This window comes from Numenius arquata, chromosome 1, assembly GCF_964106895.1.
Source record: "Numenius arquata chromosome 1, bNumArq3.hap1.1, whole genome shotgun sequence".
NCBI lineage: Eukaryota > Metazoa > Chordata > Aves > Charadriiformes > Scolopacidae > Numenius > Numenius arquata.
This window is the reverse complement of record NC_133576.1, coordinates 103,000,802-103,024,669: the sequence shown is the minus strand read 5'-3', so window position 1 is coordinate 103,024,669 and position 23,868 is coordinate 103,000,802.

Below are 23,868 nucleotides of genomic sequence, written 5' to 3'. Positions count from 1 at the left end.
AGACAAAAATATGTCTTGATGTAATGAGCCAGAAGCATACTAATAAAATCATCAAATGCAATCATTCAGTCAATAAAAATACAACAACATTTTGCAACACAATTCACATGAAACTGAACCTTTTTCCCAGTACGAAGAGTTACTAAGGTTCGATATGACAGGGATTTCAGTACTTTCCAAATATCTTGATTTTTACTTGTTACTATATCCAAAGACAATATAAAAAAAGACCTCTGCACCAATAAATAGGAGACTATAATTATTCTCCATTTATTCACTTCCTTATAATTTGCCACTTTCAATAACTTTTCCCAATTACCCCTCCTTTATTCGGAGAGGGATTCACTTTAGATGTTGCATGTGATCCAGTCATCTCCATCCTTTCAAAAGACAATATTAAGAGGTATGGACCCCCAAAGACTAGCAACCAGTCCCTGAGAACTTCTACTTGAGCAACAGATGAATCAGCTCCTGCAAGTGCCTTCTTCATCCACCAGCTTTAGATAGAAGCCTCTGAGGATATGTGGAAGGAGAATGTCTGCTTCTTTGGTGTCTGATAAAAGAAGCCATATACAAGTTCATACGGAGACAAACCTGACCAACATGTAATAAGGGAGGCCCTGGGTCCTTCAGCCTGACCCCAGGCCTCCAGGCACAGGGCTGGGCTCCAACAGATGGGCAGGAGAGTCCTGGGCTGGCACTGCTGGAGAAGGAAGCTGCTCATAACATCCCTTAGCAAAGCCTGGGTGAATTTTTCATTCTGAATCACGAAACAAGAGAAGAAAAGGAAATGCTACACCTAAGTTTCAACATGTTTCTTAAATGTACACTAAGGAATTAAAGATCAAACATGGAGCTACACAGTTACAGGTAGTCAAACTTCAGCATGATGACTTACGTATTTCTAGTGAACTTAATGACTTTTCCTTCCTCCTCCCCTTCCCCTTCCTTTCTGCTGATTCTAGCCTACAGTTTACTCCCAATACTTAAGATGACCTTAGAATCTTGTTATTTCTCCTAGACTTGGAGCAACGTCTGTGCCAGTAGATGTTTTTCTGCCCAAAGCTATTTTCCATGCAGTTATCCTGGGACAAGGTTTGAGTTTGCAAGGAAATTAATCCAGTGTAAGCATCCCCATAAGGAACCAGAAATTTATCTTTGGGCTGAGGAGAGAACACCAATTTTGGCCAACAGCACTCTGTCTCCAACCAGATTCAGATTCCATTTTGCCTGCAGCTACATTACACATGGAGGCTGTCCATGAAAAGGCTTGGAGCTCCACAGGAGGACAGTGTGGTTTCTTCTACTGACTCCAGGGCATGATCTGGAGTGATATATTTTCCATGGGTTTCTGGGATCTTTTGGTACTTTATTTGCCCTGAGGCTGCAGCTATGAACACGTGTAGGCAAGAGTTCCTTAACCTCTAAGGAGATGTCAAACTCTCTGAAATGAGATCTCTACTAGACACGTATTATCTTAAAAGAGATCATTCTTTGGAGGCTCAGCAATGCGCACCTGCATCTCTGTGAAGTGACTTCACAATGCTTCTGGTGGACTGCAGCTACTTCACAACTTAGTGCTTGACTGAGGCCAGGGGGAAGTGGACACAGTTTCCTAGTGGGGAGGAGGATTACTTGCTAAAAGCTGGGGAACAAAGCAATATTGTGGCTCCTTTACGTAACACTGTCATGGTAGGACATGATAGATGTGAACAAGCAGATGCATTTTGCAGACACAAAGAAACCTGGTGCTTTTCCTTGTAAGTGTGGGAGAGGAGGAAGTCTTCTATTGAAAAGAGGTTTTCAGATGGCCTGAACAGAATTTTCGAGTAAACAGAGGGAATTTACTCAGCTAGTGTAGCCTGTGTAACTGAAGGTAATGAAGTGTTTGATATGATATGTTACCACTCGAAAATAAAAGATGTGAAAGAAAGCACCTTCTGAAAATACTATTGTCTTATTACCTTGACAAATTAGAGCTTTAGCTCCCTTTTCTCCTTTTGGCAGAAAAGCAACTGGAGGCCTTGATGGACAAAAGCTGCCCATAAGCCAGCACCGTGACCTTATGGCAAATAAGTCCAACAGGTTCCTGGCTGCATTAAAAAGAGTGTCATAGCACATCAAAGACGGGGATCCTTCCTCTCTGTTCAGTATGGCTGAGACAAATTTGGAGTGCTGGGTCCAGTTCTGGGCTCACCAGTACAAGAAAGACATTACATTGGAAAGCCATGAAAATTACTAAGGTTTTGGAGCATCTGTCACACAAGGAGAGGCTGAGAGAAATCTGGGGCTGTTCAGCCCAGAGAAGGGAATGTTCATGGGGGGCTCTTATCAACGTGTATAAATAACTGCTGAGGCAGCGAGTAAAGAAGGTGGAGATAGGCTCTTCCCACCAGTGTCCAGTGAAAGCACAACAGGCAATTGGCACAAACTGAAATACAGGAAATTCCATTTAAACATAACAAAAAAAAAACCCACCCCAAACTTTTTTACTGTGGAGATGGTTGAATACTGAAAGATGTGCAATCTCCCTCTTTGGAGGTGCTCAAAACCCAGCTGGACAGAGCCCTGAGCAATTCGCTGTAGATGACCCTGCTTTGAGCAGGCAGACCGGACTAGATGATCAGATGTGCCCTCCAACCTCAACTATTCAACTGTTCTGTGAAACTGCAATGCCTGCGTGGCAGCTCTCACTGTGTGGGAGACTTATTTTAGTAATCAGTGATTCATTTCAGAAGGTGATATCCAGCTTCTTGCGAAGAAGTGAGTGATGCCTAACTTTTCTGCCCAACTATTGGTTTTTAAGAATATGTACTGGTCTCTTCACAGTCCAAAAATTCATGCTGAACCAATGGTAGGCAAGAATAGGTTGCAGCTGGAGAAATATTAATAAAGTTTTCTAACACTGTGTCCCACAGCTTTCTTACTTGGAAGATAAGGAAGTATTGACTTGTAGAAAGGGTGTAATTTGGCTCAACGACTGAGCTTAAAAGGTCTTATCAATGACATAAAAGATCTTATCAACAACAGAAGATCCAGCTGGCAGCTGCCAAGAGAGTGTCTTAGGCATCAATATTGGGACCTGTAATTTTCAGCATCTTCATCCACCCCTGTGAATGATGGCATGGCATGCATCCTCAGTGCATTTGTGGATCAGAGATTGGAGAGTGACTGACATGGGAGTAGTAGAGCTTCTCTTGAGAGTAAGTGATAAGCTTGAAGAATAAGCCAACAGACACCTCACAAATTTCAGTGAGGAGAAGGGCAGAGCACTGCCTCTTGGATGGAGTAACATTACACAGTAGTGGAAGCTGAGGAGTGACTGCCGAATAGCCGTTCTGCTGAAGAGGACTGGGGGATATGTGGATGCCAGGCAAAATATGAGCCAACATCACACTTTCAAATGAAGTGCACCGCATGCTACTACTCTATATTACAAGGGAGGTGGCTAGAAAGGCTGTCACCCCTCTGCATCACTAGTGAGGCTGCATTTGGAATATTGTGTCTGGTTTTAGGTCCCCAGTCTCCAGTTGAAGAGGGTTGTGGAGAAAGTGGAGAGAATCCACCGGTGGGTTACCAAGATACTCAAGGGCCTATTGTATTACATATTGTATATTGTAAAGACACTCTAAATCATGTATCAGTACATTATAGGCATGAGAAAGGTTGAAGGCAACCTTCCATTCTGGAAAATCTGGATTCCCTGTACTGTGGAAGACAAGTCCCAACAACAGACTTTTGCCTTATTGGCTACTTCATGTATTCTCCTGAGAAAAGGAAGACAGTTAGCCTAGGATGGGTTCCTTGCCTAGGATGGACCTTTCTTGGTTTGCTGAGGGCAGTGATATCAGCAAGCAACATAGTTGTGTGATTGAGTCAGGAGCCTGGGAGCAGAGGCAGCTGTCCACCCTTTTGTAATTGCCAAAGAGGTTTGTACGAGACAGGCAAATTCTGAACGGTATGCAAACCTGATGGCCTGGATTGGGAAGTGGAAAGTCACCAGAAAGAGTTATTTGCTGTTGTAGACTTCTACTGAAGTGCAGTTCAAATGGCAAGAACACCCTAGAAAAGACTATTCCCTCCCTGGTGTAGAGGTAACCTGGATCCATAAACTGTTCAATGTGTTGAGATACCAAGAGAAAGAAAATAATAAAAAAAAAAGAACTGCTTTGCTTGGAAAAAACATGAACAAAACTAAAACAAAAACCAAGTGAGACTATTTCATTCCATAAACACTTCAAAGGTAAACAAGTGAAAAACAAATGGCTTGAGGTAATCGTAGCACTATTCAAACATTTAACTAACCTTATCTTGGATATTGGAGCACAAAAGATAAGCCCTTAATTTATCACCACAATGTGTAAACTAGAAATTCAGTGCAGGGTGCTTAAGTATACAGTCTTAGTTTGTTCAAATGTATTCAGTAAATCCAGCTGACTGGGTACAAATGGAGGTAATATCAAGAAGCTGTGTCACAAAAGCCTCATGCTTTTTTTTTTACAGAAAAAATAAGTCTGAGAATGAGAGGGCAGTAGTGAGACTTTTGTCACATGCAGAGACGAATAACCTATAGCCAGAAAAGGTGAGTTTATTTTGAAGTTTGGTGATCAGCTGCAACAGATGACACATAAGTTTGTTTATTCCACTAAATACTGCTCTTTAAATTTTAGTAGACTGTCAGGGACATGACCCTTGTCAGAACCATGCAATAGTCTGGCAAAAATTTTAAAAAGTTGCTTGGGATACATTATATGTAAGCTGACACTGACCATGCCAAATGAGCAAAGAGAGCACATGATCAATGGTGAACTCTGATCTTGTCTAATTGAAACAAATGTAATAGATGCAGCATACCAGAGGCTGGAGACGACTGTAATGACACTGATAAGTAACATCTACTAAATAGGTAGAGTCAATTAACGGCTCACATCCTTCTGGATCCTCTTTTTAATAGCTAATACTGCTGCTTATGATATAGTACCGTTGCATGTGAGAGAGATGACAGAGATCCAGAGGAGTAACCTAAAATGATTCAAATCTCCCCTACAGGGAGAAAGAACAGGAAACCTACTTTCAGCAATTTGAACCCTTCTTTTTTTATCCCATCAAGGTCATTTCCTAGTCACATTTAGCATCCACACTACCTTCCCAGGCAATGGTAGAAGTTACCATCTCATATATCGCCTCTTCCCTTAGAGGCCACAGCAGCAAATGTCAGGCTGAGAAGTTACATGATAGAGCTAGGTATTTGGCAGTACTCCTTCAGTTGATTTCCATTATCTCTGACAGAGGCAAAGTAGTTATGAGAACCTTGAAAGGTCCTTAGCAAAGCTACTGCTCCCAACAGTAGCCACCATAGCCAATTTGCCTGTGCCTGGAACTAGCATCTAGACTCAAGAGTAATAGACAATTTCTTCTCACCCTGCACTACATTCCTTTATAACACTGCAGACAGGTAGTAGACAGTTCAAAGATATAACACAGATTTTTAGAACTCAAAGCTGAGCAAGACAAATGTTCCTTCAATAGGGAAATGAAAACAATTTCTTACCTCTGGTGCAGTATTCTTTGGTTGAAGGTGCACATTCCCAACTAAACAATCTAGTTTTCTAACAGAGAAGGAAAATCAGAGTCTTCACTGTCATCACAATACCTGTGAGTAATGCTTCCTGTCATCTCTCTATCTAGAAGAAACTGTCTTATCTTAGCTGGTGATGGCATGGCCTCATTTATTCATGCTTTTGTCACCTTTCAACCTGACTGCAGCAGTATAGTATGTTTTGCCCTGAAGTTGTTAGGAAATCCCAGTGTGTACAGAACACTATAGTATCCTACAGCAACAATAGCTATTATATCAGACAAGTCTTCTGATCCTCTCTCTCTTTCTCTATCTCTCTGTTAATATATTAAATCTAAGTCTCCCTCCTTATTAGGAGGCTTACTAGGAGTTCAAACCAGTAGACTGAAGTAGCTAAAGGATTCAGAAATGCTCTATTCAAAAGAGCTGTTGCAGTTGTGATTTTCTAGTACGAAGCAGTTTTCTACAGAAAAAAAATATACAGCTTGTATGTCCTGAGAGTGCTCTCAGACATCATCTCAGGATGACAGCAAGAGAAGCTCTGGGTCACTGTTGCATATCTCCTACTTTAAACACCTTTCTAACCTCACTGCCTGTAACAAACAACTAGCAAGGTATGGGTGTTTTCAAGATTTAAAAACCTCTAAAACCAGTGCTTCACTACATTAAATCTTCTTCACAAGAAAAGTATACAACAACAAATACATTGGAGACATTTGTCACATTATTTAACATGTTTCTCAGAAACTGTGGTGATAAGTACTGTGCAGCAACCTACTCTGAACAGATTTTAATAAAAATTTAACGTGATGTAATTCTTTCCTAAAGGGTCATAATCTTTTCATAGTTTCAAGTCTGGCATTTCTCAAAGACAAAAAGAAGTTGTTGAGTGGGTTTTTTTCTGGAAAAAGGTTGAAGAACAAGCTTTAAGACTGTTCTGCAAATCAATAACTTCATAATATAACAATTTTGTAAAATGCATTTAGAACAGTATTGAATTAAATCTGTGGAAAAATTCACTGCAATAATGAAAACTGAAAGCATTTAAGTATTTCAAGTCTTTAAAGGGCATTGTTGTTCCATAGCACAAGGTATTTGATTTGACAGAAATGACTAATAAAACCATTAACACAAGCTGATTTTTGCATCACTAAAAGGGGTTTACAAGATTTCTCCCGAAAGTAGTGCTTACATTTCCTTACAATAAATCAGTCTTGTTAAAATAATCACAACTTAAATAGAAGTGCTAGCAATCTGTGAAATAAAAGATAGATCTCACTACCTGCTGCAGAAGAATTACATAGAGACATTTACAAGTAAGGGTAGGAATAAAAGAACTTGCTTGGCTATATTCCTGTTTGCCAGCCTGCATATGTCATTATAGGTGACATTGATTCATTATGTACTAGCTGCAGTGGAGTTCACTGCTTAAATCTAAAACTATAATAAAACCCAGAAAAATCAATGCATACAAAATATTTAATGTAGTGTCATTTTTGGTGAATCTTCAGAAATCTGAATTTTTCTCTTTACATTCCACTAATTAGGGACTTTCTTTGATTTGTTTGGTTTGGTTTTTTTCTTCTTTTTTTTTTGTTTCTTTTCCTCTACCCTTCCCCTTCCTCCCCCCTCAAATCCAGAAGGACAACCTGGATAAATTTTAGATAAGATGTAGGTCCTTGAGCAATTTGATGACAAGTGATCCTTAGATCAATTTGACAACAAGATATCTCTTCAGGGAAAGGAGACAGAGAAAGGAGAGGAAAGTCTAGAAGTATGTTAGCTTTTGATGGAGCAAAGGCGCTGCAATGAAGAACCTAGTATAAATGTCTGTAGGGCATGATGAATTTATAGTGGTCTGAGAGGCAAATGAAGAAAAATGCTTCAGCTGAAATGTTGTATTTGAATGTCTTGAAAATGCTTGTTACGATACGTTGTTATAACTACTTGATATTTGGGGCAAATGTTTAGTACCAGAGATCCTCATCATAGAAATCACTGATTATGTCCTGTCATACAACTGTACTGTGAAAGGTGCAATGTGTAGTGTGATTCTCATTAGCTGAAAGCTAAAAAAATTATCACACAGAGGCAATGTGCATACTGTCTTTGAAGACAGCCTCGGGCCAGCCTGAACTGATGCTGAAGAGGAATAAACCCCATTTTTCAACATCTCTGGTTTTGTCGCCTGCCTAGACTAAATTGGCTTTGGCCATAGCAAAAATAAAATTGCTGCATGGAAAAGCTGAATAGTGGAACAATCTAAGAGCTATGTTTGTGTTGACTGTGGTTTTCTTTCACTGAAGTCCTGTAAGGTCAGGCTGGTCATAGCCAAAGTAACAGAAGTAGCAAGCCACATTCTCCTGAACACCCTGATTTCTTCCTTCAGTCTTTCTCATCTCCGCCCTCCCCTCTACATCCCCATTTCTGGTGTCAGGAAGGACCTGAACTGTTCTTTCTGGAGCAGCAAAACTGCTTTTCAAGTGTTCTGCTAAGGAGCTCCAGTTTGTGCCCAGATCCAAAACCAGTAGGCATTATGTATATAGGCTTGACTTCATTCCCCTAAATGTGGGCACAGCTGACTCCGAGTAGCTCCTGCAGAATAAGACAATTTTTAAAGGCAGTGAAATCTACAAGAATACTTACCTTATAGCCACCTCTTCCTGCTGACAGGGGGGCACAGTGAGGTTGTGAAATCTCTGACTGTTCCTTTCCTGTGAGGACAGGGTGAGAGAGTTGGGCTTGTTCAGCCTGGAGAAGAGAAAGCTCTGGGGAGACATTATTGTAGCCCTTTCAATACTTAAAGTGGCTTATAAGAAAGATAGAGACAAACTTTTTAATAGGGCCTGTAATGATAGGACAAGGGGTAATGGTTTTAAAGTAAAAAAAGAGGAGATTCAAACTAGACATAGGGAAGAAATTTTTTACGACAAGGGTGGTGAAGCACTGGAACAGGTTGCACAGAGGGTTGGTAGATGCTCCATCCCTGGAAACATTCAAGGTCAAATTGGACGAGACTCGTCAACCTGATCTAGTTGAAGGTGTCCCTGCTCATTGCAGGGGTATAGGGATAGGTGACCTTTGAAGTCCCTTCCAACCCAACCCATTCTATGATTTTATGATCACTGTTCTCAACTCTGTTCCTTTGCACAGCTCATACTGTGTGGTGGGCTTCAGCATTCAGAACCAGATGATTCTGGTATCTGATAAACAAAACACGTATTTTCATCCTCACACTGTCATGACTGCAGTGCATATTAATAGCTTCTTATTTTTATTTGACCTGTATTTATCTTCCTATAATTTGTGATGGTAACTTCTACTTTACAAATAATACAGTATTCGTTCAGTACTTTGGAATACTTTGGATTGTAAATGCTATACTGTGCTGGTTATTACTTTATTATTAACATACTTACTTTTTATTAATTGACATAAACTAGGAAATTTGCACTGATTAACCACTTAATTGAGCACCATGCAATCCTTTGGCACCAGCTGACTATACCCTAATGGGTGGAATTTATGCTAGTCTTATCTCAATTAAGCAGTAGTCAGTACCATTAGATTAAATTGGTATCTTGTGAGAAGTCCCAGTAAAGTGTCCCTCCCCGTCTAAGTGTATTCACATTAACTGGAATATATTTTACTATGAAAAATAATCAGGGAGAATCTGACTTTATTTTCACCATGAGAAGAAGCAAGATATTTTTATTTGGCTAGGTCATAATGAAGCAGCACCCAAGAAATATCATACATAAAGTTCTTCCAGAAAATCAGTCCTGTGACCCAGAGTTGCAGAGAAACATCTGTTTCTTCTCCTCTCAGGGAACAATTATGCAAAAAGATAAAGGCTCTCCTAGCCATGGAAAGAAGCTATTGCTGGATGGGCTGAGAATACTGCTCCTGCTGTCCTCACAGTAGAAGACTGTGTATCCCTTTGGACAGGAAAGAGCAACCCCAGAGAGAAATGATGCTTGACTTTACACAGAGTCTCCATGCTGTGGTGGTGCAGCTTTGCTCTCCAACATACCAGTGGGCTGTGCTGTAAAAGTTGTCAGCCCAAAGTCTACAGCAGGCTCCTTGCCTGCTTTGGTCAGGACGTGCTGCGTTTACAATGGAAACATCTCCTTAACTGAGCCCTGGTGTCCATAATACAGGTCCTCTTTCTTCTCTGTATCCCAGAATGATTCAGTGTATGATACCAAGATTTATGAACTGCATACACTTAGAAATTCTTCTTCCATGTGAGGGAAACTCCTCACTCAGAAAGTACTAGTGAGTTAATCCCTTCTTCTGCTCTCTTCCTGGCCCACAGTGCCTTGAGTTCCTTTCTGCCCATGGCCAAGGCTGTGGTATAAGAGGTTGAGACAGTCCCTGCACACACAGTACTTTAGGTTGGCAATTTAGGTGCTCTGCTGGCAGGTAGGAGACAAGATCTGAACTCTTTGTAGGCAGCAGAAAAGACTAAGCTTGAGTTCCTTGCTTGTTGTGAGAGCACACTGACCCCAAGGATCTATATTTACCTCAACCCCATGATATGGGCATACTTGGAAAGAGTGAAGTGAAATAGTGTCCTTTGGAAGAAGGGACAATGCTTTCTCAGCTCTGATCAGATAGAGGTCACTCAGACTCTTTGGCCATGATAAGCAAGAGGCAGGATTTCAGACCCAGGTTTCTCCTTGGTGTTTCATTTAGGGGAGCTCCCAGGTAAATTCACTCAGAGTTCACCGAGTTTGGGTCAGCCTCCTCACAATGTCCTGGTATATTTTGACCTCTAGTGAATCCTTAACTCTTTTCAGGGACTGGTTACAAAGCCTGGGCTCCCACATTTCTCTCAAGGGAACAGTCCCCCAAAAGTCACCTAAGGAATTGTGTGAAATTTTAGATACAGAATTGCTCTTTAAGGTCTATCTTTTAAGGTCTTAAACACACACACACAAACAAACAGCAACAAAACCAATATAAAACAATAATTTATAGATTCATGTTGAGTTTGATCACATAAGTTCAAGTAATTTATGTGTTACAAGGAATGGCTATTTTTCTCTATAGTTTTAATTTAAAATTAAAAGAACATAATTGCTTCAATGAGGGAAGTCTCATCTTCTACTTTTTGTATTTTCTTTTCCCTTTTGTATTTTCCTTTTCTGTTTTAAATACTGAAGAATAATATGCAACTAGCATGAGACTACAACGTGATATAATTTCCCCCCAAATCCTAGGGGACAGCAAGGCAGCTTAGATAACCAAGCTCTTGTGTAGTTTGAGGGAATGTTCATTATAATTTAGGGTGCTGGATACTGTCTTTTTTTGGGTAAGAGGAAATTTTAAGTGGCTGAAATTTGGATTATCAAGGTTGGTGAATTGTACTAAATTACTTGTCTCTGCTAGCTAATTTTGAAAGATAAGGTCTTATATTATTATCAGCATTCACTTTATATTATTAACAGTGTTCTGGTATGGTTTGCAGCCTCGTAACTGTCAAAATGACTGAACTATAGTAAATACGTGGCTTATTTGCTAATGTTCTCAAAACTTACAGCACAATAATTAAAATCCCACATCCCCACACCCTCCAAAAATGCAATGAATGTACTCAATAAACCTGACTGTGCCTGTTTTTTGGCACAGTCAACTTTATCTGAATTTATTATAAGGGTAGTTCAGGCTATCTTTTTCTGTTTTTGTTTGTCTTTAATGAGAAATGGGTGTTATAAATAACTTTTATGAAGCATGCAGTAACCTGTAGGCATCATTTCATTTCCTTCTCACAGATTCAGTGCAGCTGCTTGCTCTACTTTGTCAGCCTTTACTTTAATTTGTAATCAATTACACTGATTAAATGTATTTTCACCGTTTCTCACCTGAGCCTGAAAAAAGTGTTTGATAACACATTTGTAGGAGAATTTTATTTGTGGTAATTCTCAATACTGTTTCAGACTTCTAGATTTATCTCACTGAAAAAGGGATTGACTTTTATGAGCAGCTCAGTTTTTTGACAGGTCCCCAACTCTATTTCACAGGTGAGTGCTACAAGAGCCTAATGTACAGTTTTGGCAATGCCCTTGATTCCAATGGATTCTATTCTTCGTGGCACTTGAACTCAATCAAAGATGATGTCTTGGAAGAACACAGCATGGGAAGAGGAGAGGGAGCCTCTGCTTTCAGAAAAGTTAGAAGAACACTTCCGTGATAGTTTTCCCTTGGTCGAATATTTACCAATACATGAATGAGTAACACACAGAAACAGAATGAGAATAGAAATTACTTTCTCTAGAAAAAAAAAAAAAAAAAAAAGGTTATGTTGTTCTGAAAGCATGCCTTTCATATCTTGGAAGAGTCCTGTGGGATAAAGCCCTTGAGGGAAAGGGAGCCTCAAGAAAGATGGTTAATATTCCAGGATCACCTCCTTCAAGTTCAAGAGAGCTCCTTCCCAATGAATAAGAAGTCAGACAAAAATGCCAGGAGGCCTGTGTGGATGAATAAAGAGCTACTAGACAAACTCAAACACAAAAAGAATGCATACACAGGATAGAAGCAAAGTTGGGTAACCTGAGAAGAATACGGAAACATTGTCCGAGCATCCAGGGATGAGGTTATGAAAGCTAAAGCCCAAATGGAGCTGAATCTGACCAGGGATGTCAAAGACAACAAGAAGGGCTTACATAAGTACATAGGTGACAAAAAGAGAACTAGGGAAAATGTGGGTTCATTGCTCAAAAAGATGAGGAACCTGCTTACTCGGGACATGGAGGAGGCTGAGGTACTGAATGCTGCCTTTGTCTCAGCCTTTGCTAGCAAGACTGGCCTTCAGAGGTCCCAAGTTCCAGAGGGAAAATATGGATCAAGGAAGATGGTGCTTGGAAGGTCCTTCTTGGTGGAAGAGGATCAGGTCAGGCCATACTTAAGAAACTGGACATACATAAGTCCATGGGCCCTGATGGGATGCACCCATGAGTGCTGAGGGAGCTGGCAGATGTCATTGCAAGGCCACTCTCAATAATCTTCAATCCATCATGGTGACTGAGAGAAGTAACTCCTATTCTCAAAAAATGCAAGAAGGAGGACCCAGGGAACTACAGACCAGTCAGGCACATTAAGGACAAGAAAACCATCCAGAGTAGTCAGCATGGCTTCACCAAGGGGAATTCATGCTTAATGAGCTTGATAAATTTCTATGAGGAAATGACTGTCCTGGTAGACAAGGGGAGAGCAATGGATGTCATCTTCCTGGACTTCAGAAAGGCCTTTGACACTGATAAAATCCTCATAGTCAAGCTATGTGTAGCTCTTCATGCTACACTATTTTTTTTTTTCCTCAGGAGATACAATTTGAGTAAATGCCACGTTTACTTATCTGTATTTTTGGATGAAAGGATGAATAAACCACAAATATGTACTGTATGTTCTCAGCTATGTACAGAGCTAACTGTTACAGACACCTTAGATGTTTTTACTTCAGAGTGTGCAAACTGAGGAGACCTGAAAAGAGAGGGTTAATGTGGGTTACCTACTGCAATGGCTGAGGGTGAACCTCAGTAAAATTTTCATTTTTCTATCTTAGAAACTAATCATGGTAGTTTAAGCAACTAGTTCAAGAAGAGAACATGCAGTTGGACTGTGACTAAAAGCTGGAAAGCTTTTCAAAAGTGAGCAAGGAATACAAATGATTTTCAGGTTAGTCTGGCGCCTAGAAGAAGAATCAAAATTGGGGAAGTAGAGTGCAATTTCTTATCCTCTGAAGATCCTTAGTTCCCTTCCTTTTCTATAAAGGACATTTACAATGATCACCCTCAGACATGAACAGAATTCCTAGATGGGTTAGGATAAATCTTATGAGTATATCCAAAAGAGCTGTCTAGGCTGCCTGTTCTCCCCACCTTCCTAAAACCACTGTAATTTTACTGTGATGCTAAGGTCTTATTGTAGCATTGTGTGTTGAAGTCACAGGTGCACAGTTATTCTCTGAAGACCTGTTGCTTACTTTCCAAACTTACCAGTATGAGAAGGATGTAATAAATGTTCCATGACTTCTTTTCTGGAAGTCACTGGGACTAAATATCCACTTCCTTACAATTCCACATAGCTGTACATGATAATACTTTTGCTGCATATGAAGTCTTGATTGACAAAAACCATATATATCTGTTTGTTTCACGATGTGCTGGAGTCTTTTTTATTAGCATTTCTGGGAAATAAAACCTCTTGGGGAAATGCTTGTGGAAGGGTCCACCTGTTAATTATCAGCAATGGGATAAAAGCATGAAAGCTAAACTTGTAGAGAAGGAAGTTTTTCTGAACAGTTTTGGTTTGAATGGAAGCTTAAGTGGTCTTAACTGCTGCCTCTTACATTTCTCTCTAACCTCAGTAACAAAGAAGGCATATAGGAGGCCTCATCTCTTACTTCAAGTTTAACTCTTAAAATTACCTCATTGTAGTTAAATGTTCCTTCTGTTATTGTTAGGGATGTTTGTATGGCAATAGAAAATAGGAAAACTTTTTTTTAAAAGACATTTAAATAAACATAGGAAAACACTTCAGTGAAACTTGATAAACTAGTTAAAACAGCTACAAATTTCCTTTCTTCTAACACCAAACAAATGGCTTTCCTAGAATAAACAATTATTTTGTCCTCAAAATTATTCACTTTCTTTTCTTCATCATAAAGTCTATATGTAAACCCAATTTAGCTTTAAAGATTTAATGAAATAGTATCCTGAGCTTTAGGGAAAATCGATATTTGGCTGATGATCCTTGGGAATTTCTGACATCTTATGACTTAAAAACAGTAAAAACCATGTCAACAGTGTGGTTTTAATTGAAATAAGAAAACAAGGAAACCAATTCCTACTTTTATCTTGATTTCCCTGTTGAAAAATGCAGAGCAGAGAGCAGTGGGATTTTCAGATCTATGTAAATATCTAAAGAAATTAAAAGCATTAATTATTCACAGTTTTCTTTCTGCAACTCTAGTCTCCTAAACACCCTGTACACTAGTTTATGGAAGGTGATCTTGAGGACAGAAGCAGCACGCCTAAGGTTACAGTAAGTCAATGATGCATCACAGTCACAGAAACTTACCTTCTTAAGTGGGCCTATTTCTCAGCTAAAACTTAGTAAACAGGAAAAATTATTTTCTTCTTGTCAGTATCTTATTGCAAGGTCAAAAGAAGAAAAATAAAACCAGCATGTTCATAACTGAGGTAGCATATTGAAGTATATTGAATCATACCATACAGAAGCACTCAGATCTGAAATATACTTCAGGCATTTACTTATGTAAAAGGGAATACATTTATTTCTGGAAAAGTGAATAATACTTGCTTCAGGTTTGGTGAAGCAAGTCCTTCTGCTCAACAATTGTTTTCATTACTTCATTTATTTCTGGAGTTTCAGCAATTATGCTCTGTTCTCTTTAGTCTGTACAAGAAAGAAGTCTGGAGTTTGCGCTTGGATGGTGTTTGCATTTGGACTCAGAAATATACTACAACCCAAACATTAAGCATAATATTTGTCGGGTTCATAAAATACAGTTCTTGATAAAATCAAAATCAATGAATTATTGTCTTATGTTCAGTCAATGTCTTTCTGTCCATATAAATCCTGCATAAAATCCTATCTCTGCTGAAGTTGTTCAGAGCTTGATGCCAGAACTTTGAAAGAATCTGATCCTGAGCTTACAGGGTCTGATCCCGAGCTATAGGGAGGATTTGGGAAAGGAGATCTGTGAATGAAAGGAACGGGAAAGTTCTGAGTTCTTATAGCGTGACTCTGAACTTACATAACATGCACTTATGTATCACCTTTTTCTCCTTTTCTTTGTAATAGACAATGTCTTTTGTTTCAGTCTTTTCCTCCCCCTACTCCCACTGAGTGTTTGTGTAATAGAAAATATATGCTGTTCCTTGGAAACAAAATATTTCATTCCCTGCAGCTACTAACAATTTACTTTCCTCGGCGTCAGAATGCAAACATTCTACTTCTGTTCTTCTTCACCTCAGATCATCCCAACAGTGCTTTACTCTGCTGGAAGGACGTTTCGAAGATAGGTGAAAACATAGCAATGTATCCTTGCTACAATAGCTCAGTTCTGAGCTGATCTGACTGATGTGGTTGTATGGCTCGAACATCAGTCTTTCAGAGACTGGCTGCTGGTCTCATAGCACTGAATGTCGTAGACTGAACATAAAGGCCAGTATTTTGCTCACACAACCAGACAACCTCCATCTCCTTTATCTTTGAAAAATGTCCACAAGTACACACATCCAATTAAATACTAAATACTGCACTTTTTCTCAGTTAAGGTTCATTTCTCATGCACTAGAGCAAAAGCTGACAAATACAAATATATTCATCTGCTCTAACTAAATTACATTTCAATTAATAAAACCACACATAGATTAACTTCAGTGCCTCCTTCCAGTTCCTGTAAGAGCATCCTTATCAAATAAACACCCAATTAATAAAATTTATTTTTTATGTCTGAAAACCTTTTAGTGGAAATAGCTGGGGATTGTTCCAAGTCTTCAAGGTCTAGTACCACACGGAAGAGAGGTCATTTTAAATACTTTTACAAGTTTCTGATCGAGTAAAAAAAAAAAAAACCACAAACAAACCACAAACCTATTCAAAAGTCTACAATGAAATTTAAAAAAATAAAGTGATTGGTGCATGTATTTCAAAGGTGCTTGTGTGAAAAGATTATTAGAAAAAATGACATCAGCATATTTTTCCCATTTATTTCGTGAGAAGGATTAGAAAGCATAAAGTGCCTGCATCATTTGAAAGTCGTTCAGATCCTTAGAAAAGGCATGAATCACACAATTTAATTTACAAAGTCTGCAAATCCTGTCATTCTTTTACTTTATGTCAGATAATCCTATCCCCAGATACATAATTCTGCTTACAGTACATTTTGATTAAATAATTGAGAACAGGCAAAGAAATTTAACCAACATACCAGATTCATTTACTTTCCTAATTTAATTACATTTTACCTTTAGGCCTAGCTGAGTTTTTCCTGAAGATCAGACCAACAGAGAGGGAAAACTTAAAAATCATTGAAACTTTTAAAATGAAATAAGAAGAAAGAAATAGTTATAGACTATCTCATCATCGATTCCTAGCACATTTTTGCACAGAGACATGTACATTACTGTAATACCTCTGTCTTACAATTTGTTACATTTGTAGGTACCTTGGAAACCAGATAAGATTCTTTTCAGATGCTCAGTTTTATTACGATGAACTCATTTGTACTCAATCACCTTTGACTCATAAGTATTTAATACCATAATAGCTGTTTCAGCACTGTTTTTCAAAGCATCTTGTTAGATGCTTCAATAACCTGAAATAATATATTAAAACACATTTATTAAGGAAAAATAATTACAGTTATGGAATTTCTGTAAATTACCAGAGAGAAAACCATATAGCATGACCTGTAGGTTTGGAAAAAAGCCTAGCAACCAGTGTGATTACAAAATGCAAGAGCAATTGGTAAAGTACATTTCTGATTTATGATTATAGCAATTATAAAATACTTTATTTATAATCCACTCAGCTTCTGTAGAACCCCGTTTATTAATGAAGGATGTGCTGCGTTACTACAAGGTCTTCTATCCAAAGGATTTATTTGGTAGGACTACTTGTGCCAACACAGTGAACCAGCAAAGAGGTAGTATAGGGACTGAAAAGAGATCTAAGTAATTCTTTGAATTTGAACTCAGTAGTGGTATTATCTGAATGAAAAACTTGGCATTTGGCCTTAAGTTTACTAAAATATGAGGAAAATAGCAGATATTTTACTTGGAGGTATATTTCACTCATGCATTTCCATTTGGTTCTGTTTCTTACAAGTTTATTTTGATTGTTTTTTTTACTTATTACTTTAGTTGAAAGCAGTCTGTATCATCACTGAAGCAATTCAGTTTACAAGAAGATAGTGGATTTCACTGACCAGTTATTTGATAGCTTAGCGTTAAGAAAAGGTCAACGACCTCCTGTGTGGGAAAAGGGCTCTGGCTTTCCTCCTAGTCACATCCTTTTCGTATTAGAGAATTCGGATGTCTGGAACAGAGGTTGTTAGACTATGTTAAATGAAGAATCCTTTATGCTGTGTACAAATGAAATGTAGTTCATTTGAACATTTTGTTCTTGACATTCATACTGAAGATTTGTGAACCACAGTATTGACTATATTGTTAAAAAGGAACTTTGATTTTTGAAAAGTTAGACACTGCAATGGACTTAATGAAATGGAATGCAGAATGTAATCTGGAAAAAACATCACATTAAAAACCCAGGAAATGATTAAACGAACCAGCTTGGTGAGAAATGAGTTGCCAGTAGAGAAATTCATTACCTTTGACTTTTGTAGTTCAATTCATGTGCTTCATGTGTCATTTTTTATTTCCTAGGTTTTCACACTTAGGCACAGGCCTGCCTGTATAGGTGCCTTGTCACATCTGTCTGTCCTACACACATATCTTGGGCATACTAAAGCAAAGACATTGATGTATTAGAATGAATCCAATTGACAGTCACCAACATGATTGGGACCCGGAGCACAATATGTAGAAGTAGTGATGGCGAGGACTGAGTTTATTCTAGAAGACAGAGGGTATCTTACTGTTGCCTTCTACTACTATATGGGACGACGTGGAGAATATGTAGCCAGACTCTTTTGGGATGTGCAGTGACAGATGAAAGGCACAACTACAGTTTACAAAGATGGAAATCCTGATTCTGTATTAGGAAAACAGTGTTCAGCATGAGGACAGTAAAACACAGGAACTTGTCATGCAGAGCAGTTCTGGAGTCTCCACATGTGGAGATATAAAAAATTCAGCTCAAACTGAGCAACCTGAACAATGTTGAACCAGACAACCCCCACAGGTGTCTTCCAATCTGAATTACTCTATGACTTTATGATTGCGCGCTTGAAGTGCACTTTAATTTTACAGAGTAGGCAATTGTGTGTCATGATTCCTTTAATATGTTTCAGGCATCTACAATAAGAGTCAGTCCCTAAAAACATTAATTGTCCTGTAGTGGCTATAAAGAGCTACTAATATAGATGCAGCCTTCTAAAATTTATTCATATTAATCCTATTGGTAGCATCAGCATCGTCATTGTGAAATGACACAGAATTTGGAACTAATGGACTTCAAGGATATTCATGGTCTTTTGGGGATCAATATTGCAGAAGCTCTTCTGTCAGCTCTTCTTTCTAAATGCTAACAGGGATCCTTCTTCAGTAAAAGTTGATTAAAAAAGCTGAAACACTCTTTACTCACTAACTTAGTGATTATAATTGTCATTGTGTGCATGGAAGGCTGTTTCATGCCCTCAGCCAGAGGAGTTTCTAACCTCCTTGAAAAATGCACAGTCTCTAAGCAACAGGCATAAAAACCCTCTCAGCCTCTCACTGGTGACACCAAGGCTGCAGTGTCTACTTCTGACCTTGTATCACAGTAAGATGTGGGGGTTCATTGGCTTCTCCCAATCCATGTCCTAGTTTTAAAGGGTTCCAAGAGATGCCCCAATCTGAACAACTGCTAGATCAATATGTTCAAGTATATGTCAGCCACAGCTGCCAAATTTATTTGTCCTTTCTTAATGTATAGCAGTCACACTGCTATTCACCTAGTGAATAACTAAGTTACTAAGCTACTTACAGTGTTCACTTACTGCCATTAATCTTTCACAAGCAACAGTGGAGATTTCAGTTATGTAGTTTCTGTTTCTGGAAATGGTTATGGACCATGAGACACTATATCAATAAATAGATTCTCATACTTCAAATAAGAAGAATTACAAATATTAAATACAAAAATTTGCCTGACTGCGTAGAAGACAGCAAGTGAGAGTTTTCTTCTTTTTACTAGGCAGGAAATTCCCTGATTTCAGGAAATACACAGAAAAGTAGAATGGATACCAGCTTGCTTCTTCCTGCAAGGTTGTTTTGCCTATGTCATTGAACCAATGTCATCTTAGGATCTCAGTTTAGTGTTTCACCACACACACAACTAGCAGAGTTGTCTTTGATGTGTAAGCAGTCAACAGGGCTTTAACTCCATCAACATGCATGACTGTAAAATGGGCACAGCAAGCTCCTTGCTCCCTCCCTGATGCTTAGAAAGTTTTAATCTCGCTTCTCGTCTCTGAAGATTTGATGCCACAACAGGGCTTCAGATTGTATAATCAGGTATATAATGCCTATCTGTCACAGGAATGTAGAGTTGGAAGATACCTCCAGCATTTTTGAATCCAGTCTACTGCTTCACAGGCAACCAGTTTATCCAATCCCTTTTACAAAATTTACAAGATTGTTTAAAAGAAGCTGAGACTCTGGTCCCAAATTGAAAACTGGTTTTGAATCTCACTTCAAATTCTTGCAATTTTTCCAACAGTGAAAGAGATGTATTCTTGACTTTCTGTACAACTTGTATGAACATAGCTCCTTCCCTTACCTGGTACATTCCCAAACAGTTTATAGAGAAATCATACTCTCTTTTGTTCTTCATTTTGCTGTAATAAGCAAGCCATGCTCTTTTGTCTGCTACTCATAGGGTAGTAAGATGTATTACCGTCCCCAAAGTCTTCTTGATAAACATTCTTTTACAGGCATGAAATCTGAGCTAATCTTTCCTAAGCAAAGGTGACCAAAACTGTGTATGGAATTCTACATAAAGGTTAATGAATGCCTTATTTCTTATCTGTCTTCACTGGAATACTTTCTAAATCATATTTGCCTTTTTTGCTCCTGCAATGCTTTTTCCCAATCACTTGACTATTTTTCCTCTGTTAATATTCATATTAGATGTCCTCAGCACTTAGCAGATGATCATACTATCAACCCTAAATGCATGACTGAAATTTTATTCTATTTTTATCGTCCTCTCCTCTCATTTCCTATTCTGCCTTGTTGTATTCTATCTTATGCTGTCCTATTTCACCCTTCCTTTCTTTATCCTTAAGGATGTTTAATGCTTCCTGTTCAATACTCTAATCTGCCTGTATTTGAAAAGGTTTCCCAACTTTGTGATACTAGTAATGTTCACTGATCTGATTTCTGGAGCAAATATCATTAAAGAAAAAATAAAAATACTAAATACATTTATTTTTCACTGTTCCATGAGGTTTTTCTTATAGTAACCTTCATTTTTAAGTTTCCAATTCTACCTATGAATTGCTGTCTTCTCAAGTTCAATGAGTAATTTCTCCTGTGGCAACATGTCATCTGCTTCACTGAAATCCAGACATGTTTCATCTACTACATTTCCCTTCTCTGAAAAATAGGTGTCAAAGAAAGATATATAGCTCACATGGTCTATCCCTATTACATCTATCCCATTTACCATTTTCCTTCACGTCTCTAATTATTCTTTCCTTCCAAATACCTTTTAAAGCTTTGCATACCTTCAAGGCATGGTTTGCTACTGTCCAGATCATCTCTTTTTATAAATTGTGAATGCTGTTCTTTGATTACCTAAGACTACCTCTAACTTGATGCATTTATTGAAAAATGTTGCCATTACATCTGTAATTTCATTTGCAATTTTTTTTCAGGAAGAGACAATGTTTTATTCCTGACTGCATTAAATTGTTTGATTTTACTATTGTTTCAGATATGAATCTTTTAGTTTTCTATTCTCATCCTCTCTTTTTTTTCCAAGGAAAAAGACAGGGAAAGGAAAAGACTTTTATATATTGAGAGGTAGAATAGAGATTTAAAGGATTTGTGGAATGTTCTAAAAGTTAAATGAAAACTTTGCTCTAGTTTTTATTATTCCTAAAACATTCTGGGTATCATTTGCATGAACTAGAAATGGAACAGAAATAACTTTCAGAATGAGTCAGATCATATATTGAAAAATACATATGCAAAATCTGAGGTAAATTTAAAAGCCAGAAATGCTGTTAATAAAAGGATTATCATAGTAGGATCATTGGGTGTTGGTTTCATGTTTTCTTTCTTATTTGCTAGATTAATATTTTTTTTTAAATTAAAAATCATGAACTGAATATGCTGAATTTACCAATTTTGTTGAGCACTGTTTTCATCCGTTATCACTTTAATAACAAGTCAAAATACAGTGATTTATCTTCATTAGTGAGTAATTTCATAATTTATTTATCTATTTTTACATATCTTTTTCTAACTGTGGAATGACTTCTTATGTAGGGGCATCATCAGCTACTATGAACAGCCAGTCATATTGGCTTTATCTATTCTAGTAACTCAAGAAATATTTACAAGCAGTCATGAAATCACATCATTTCAGAATGAGAAAATGGCTAAGGTTGGAAGGTGCCTCTTGAGATCATCTAGTCCCACCACCTCCTCAGAGCAGGGTCAGCTACAGTAAGTTTCTCAGTGCCAAGACCAATCAGGTTTTGAACATTTCCAGAGAGAGAGATTCCACAACTTGTCTAGACAGTGTGTTCTGGTGCTCCACCACCTCCAGAGTAAAAAAAAAAAAAAAATTTCTCTTACATTTGAGTGGAATTACCTGCATTTTAGTTTGTACCTATTTCATCTTGTCCCATTATTCCATTCTTCTAAGTGAGTTTGTCTTTATCTTCTTTACTCCCCACCCCTGTCAGGTGTTTATACACATTGATAGGAACCCCCTGAGCCTTCTCTTTTCCAGGCTGGTACTTCAGCCCTCTGGAGCATCTTTGTGGCCCATCTTTGTGGCTGTTTGCTGAACTTGCCCCAGTAAGTCCATATCTTTCTTGTATTGAGGAGCCCAGAACTGAACATAGCACTCCGGATTTGTCTCACCAGTGCTGAGCAGAGAGGAAGTATCACCTCCCTCAGTCTAGTGGCAACATTCCTCCTAATGAAGCCCAGAATGCTGTTGGCTTGCTTTGTTGCAAAGTGCATTGCTGGGTCATGGACAACTTGTTGTCCACCAGGGCTCCCAGGATCTTGTCTGCAGACCTACTTTACAGTAACTTGGTCCCCAGCATATGCTACTGCGCGGTTATTCATCCCCAGGTTCCAGACTTTGCGTTTTCCTTTGTTGAACTGCATTAGATTCCATTCTGCCAAGTTCTGCAGCCTGCTGAGGTCCCACTCATAGAATCATAGAATCATAGAATGGTTAGAGTTGGAAGGAATCTTAAAGGTCATCAAGTTCCAACCCCCCTGCCATGGACAGCGACACCTCCCACTAGAGCAGGTTGCTCAAAGCCCCATCCAGACTGGCCTTAAACACCTCCAGGGATGGGGCACCCACACCTTCCCTGGGCAACCTGTTCCAGTGCTTCACCACCCTCACAGCAAAGAATTTCTTCCTAATATCTAATCTAAATCTCCCCTCTTCCAGTTTAAAACCATTACCCCTTGTCCTGTCACTACCTCTTCTGACAAAGAGTCCCTCTCCGGCTCTCCTGTAGGCTCCCTTCAGATATTGGAAGGCTGCTATGAGGTCTCCCTGGAGCCTTCTCTTCTCCAGGCTGAACAACCCCAGCTCTCTCAGCCTGTCTCAATGGTGGTACAACCCTCTGCTTATCAACCACTACTACCAGCTTTGCAACATCTGCAAACTTGCTAATAGTGCACCATGTCCCAAAAATAGTGGGCATGTCAAATGATATTGACCCTAGTGTCAACCACTGGGGTACACAAACGGTGACTTGCCTCTAGATGCCTTCATAGTGATGACCATAATCTCTTAGTTCACACACATGAACCAATTTTCAGCATAGCTCACTGTCCATACATCATTCAGTTTGAATGTTATGACAGATAGTCTCGAAAACCATACTAAACTCAAGGTAGACAACAATCCTTGCTCTTCCCTCACCTACTAAGCCAGTCATCTCTTTGGAGAAGGCAGTCAGGTTTGTCAAGCATGATTTTACTTCATAAAATGATGCCAACTACTCCCATCACCTTCTTCATATGTCTGAAGATGGTTTCCTTGATTATTTGCTCCATTACCTTCACAGAAATCAAGGTGGGCTTGACCAGTCTATAGCTCTCTGGATCCTCCTTCTTGCCCTTTGTTTTCCTCCAGCCCTCAGAGTGCACCATAGCATTTCAAAGACAATTGAGAATGGCCTCGCAATGACATCAGCCATCTCTCTCAGCACCCGTGGATGCAGCACACCAGGTCCCATGTGATAAGGGATGTTAGGAGCATGTCTCCTCCAGCAGCTCTGGCCAGCCCAGGACTGCTACCTGCTGGGCCGGGCCACTGGAGCTGCTGGATACAGCTGCAGCTTTCCACTTTGCGGGTTCAACCAGCAGTGAACCTGAGCATGTATCCCA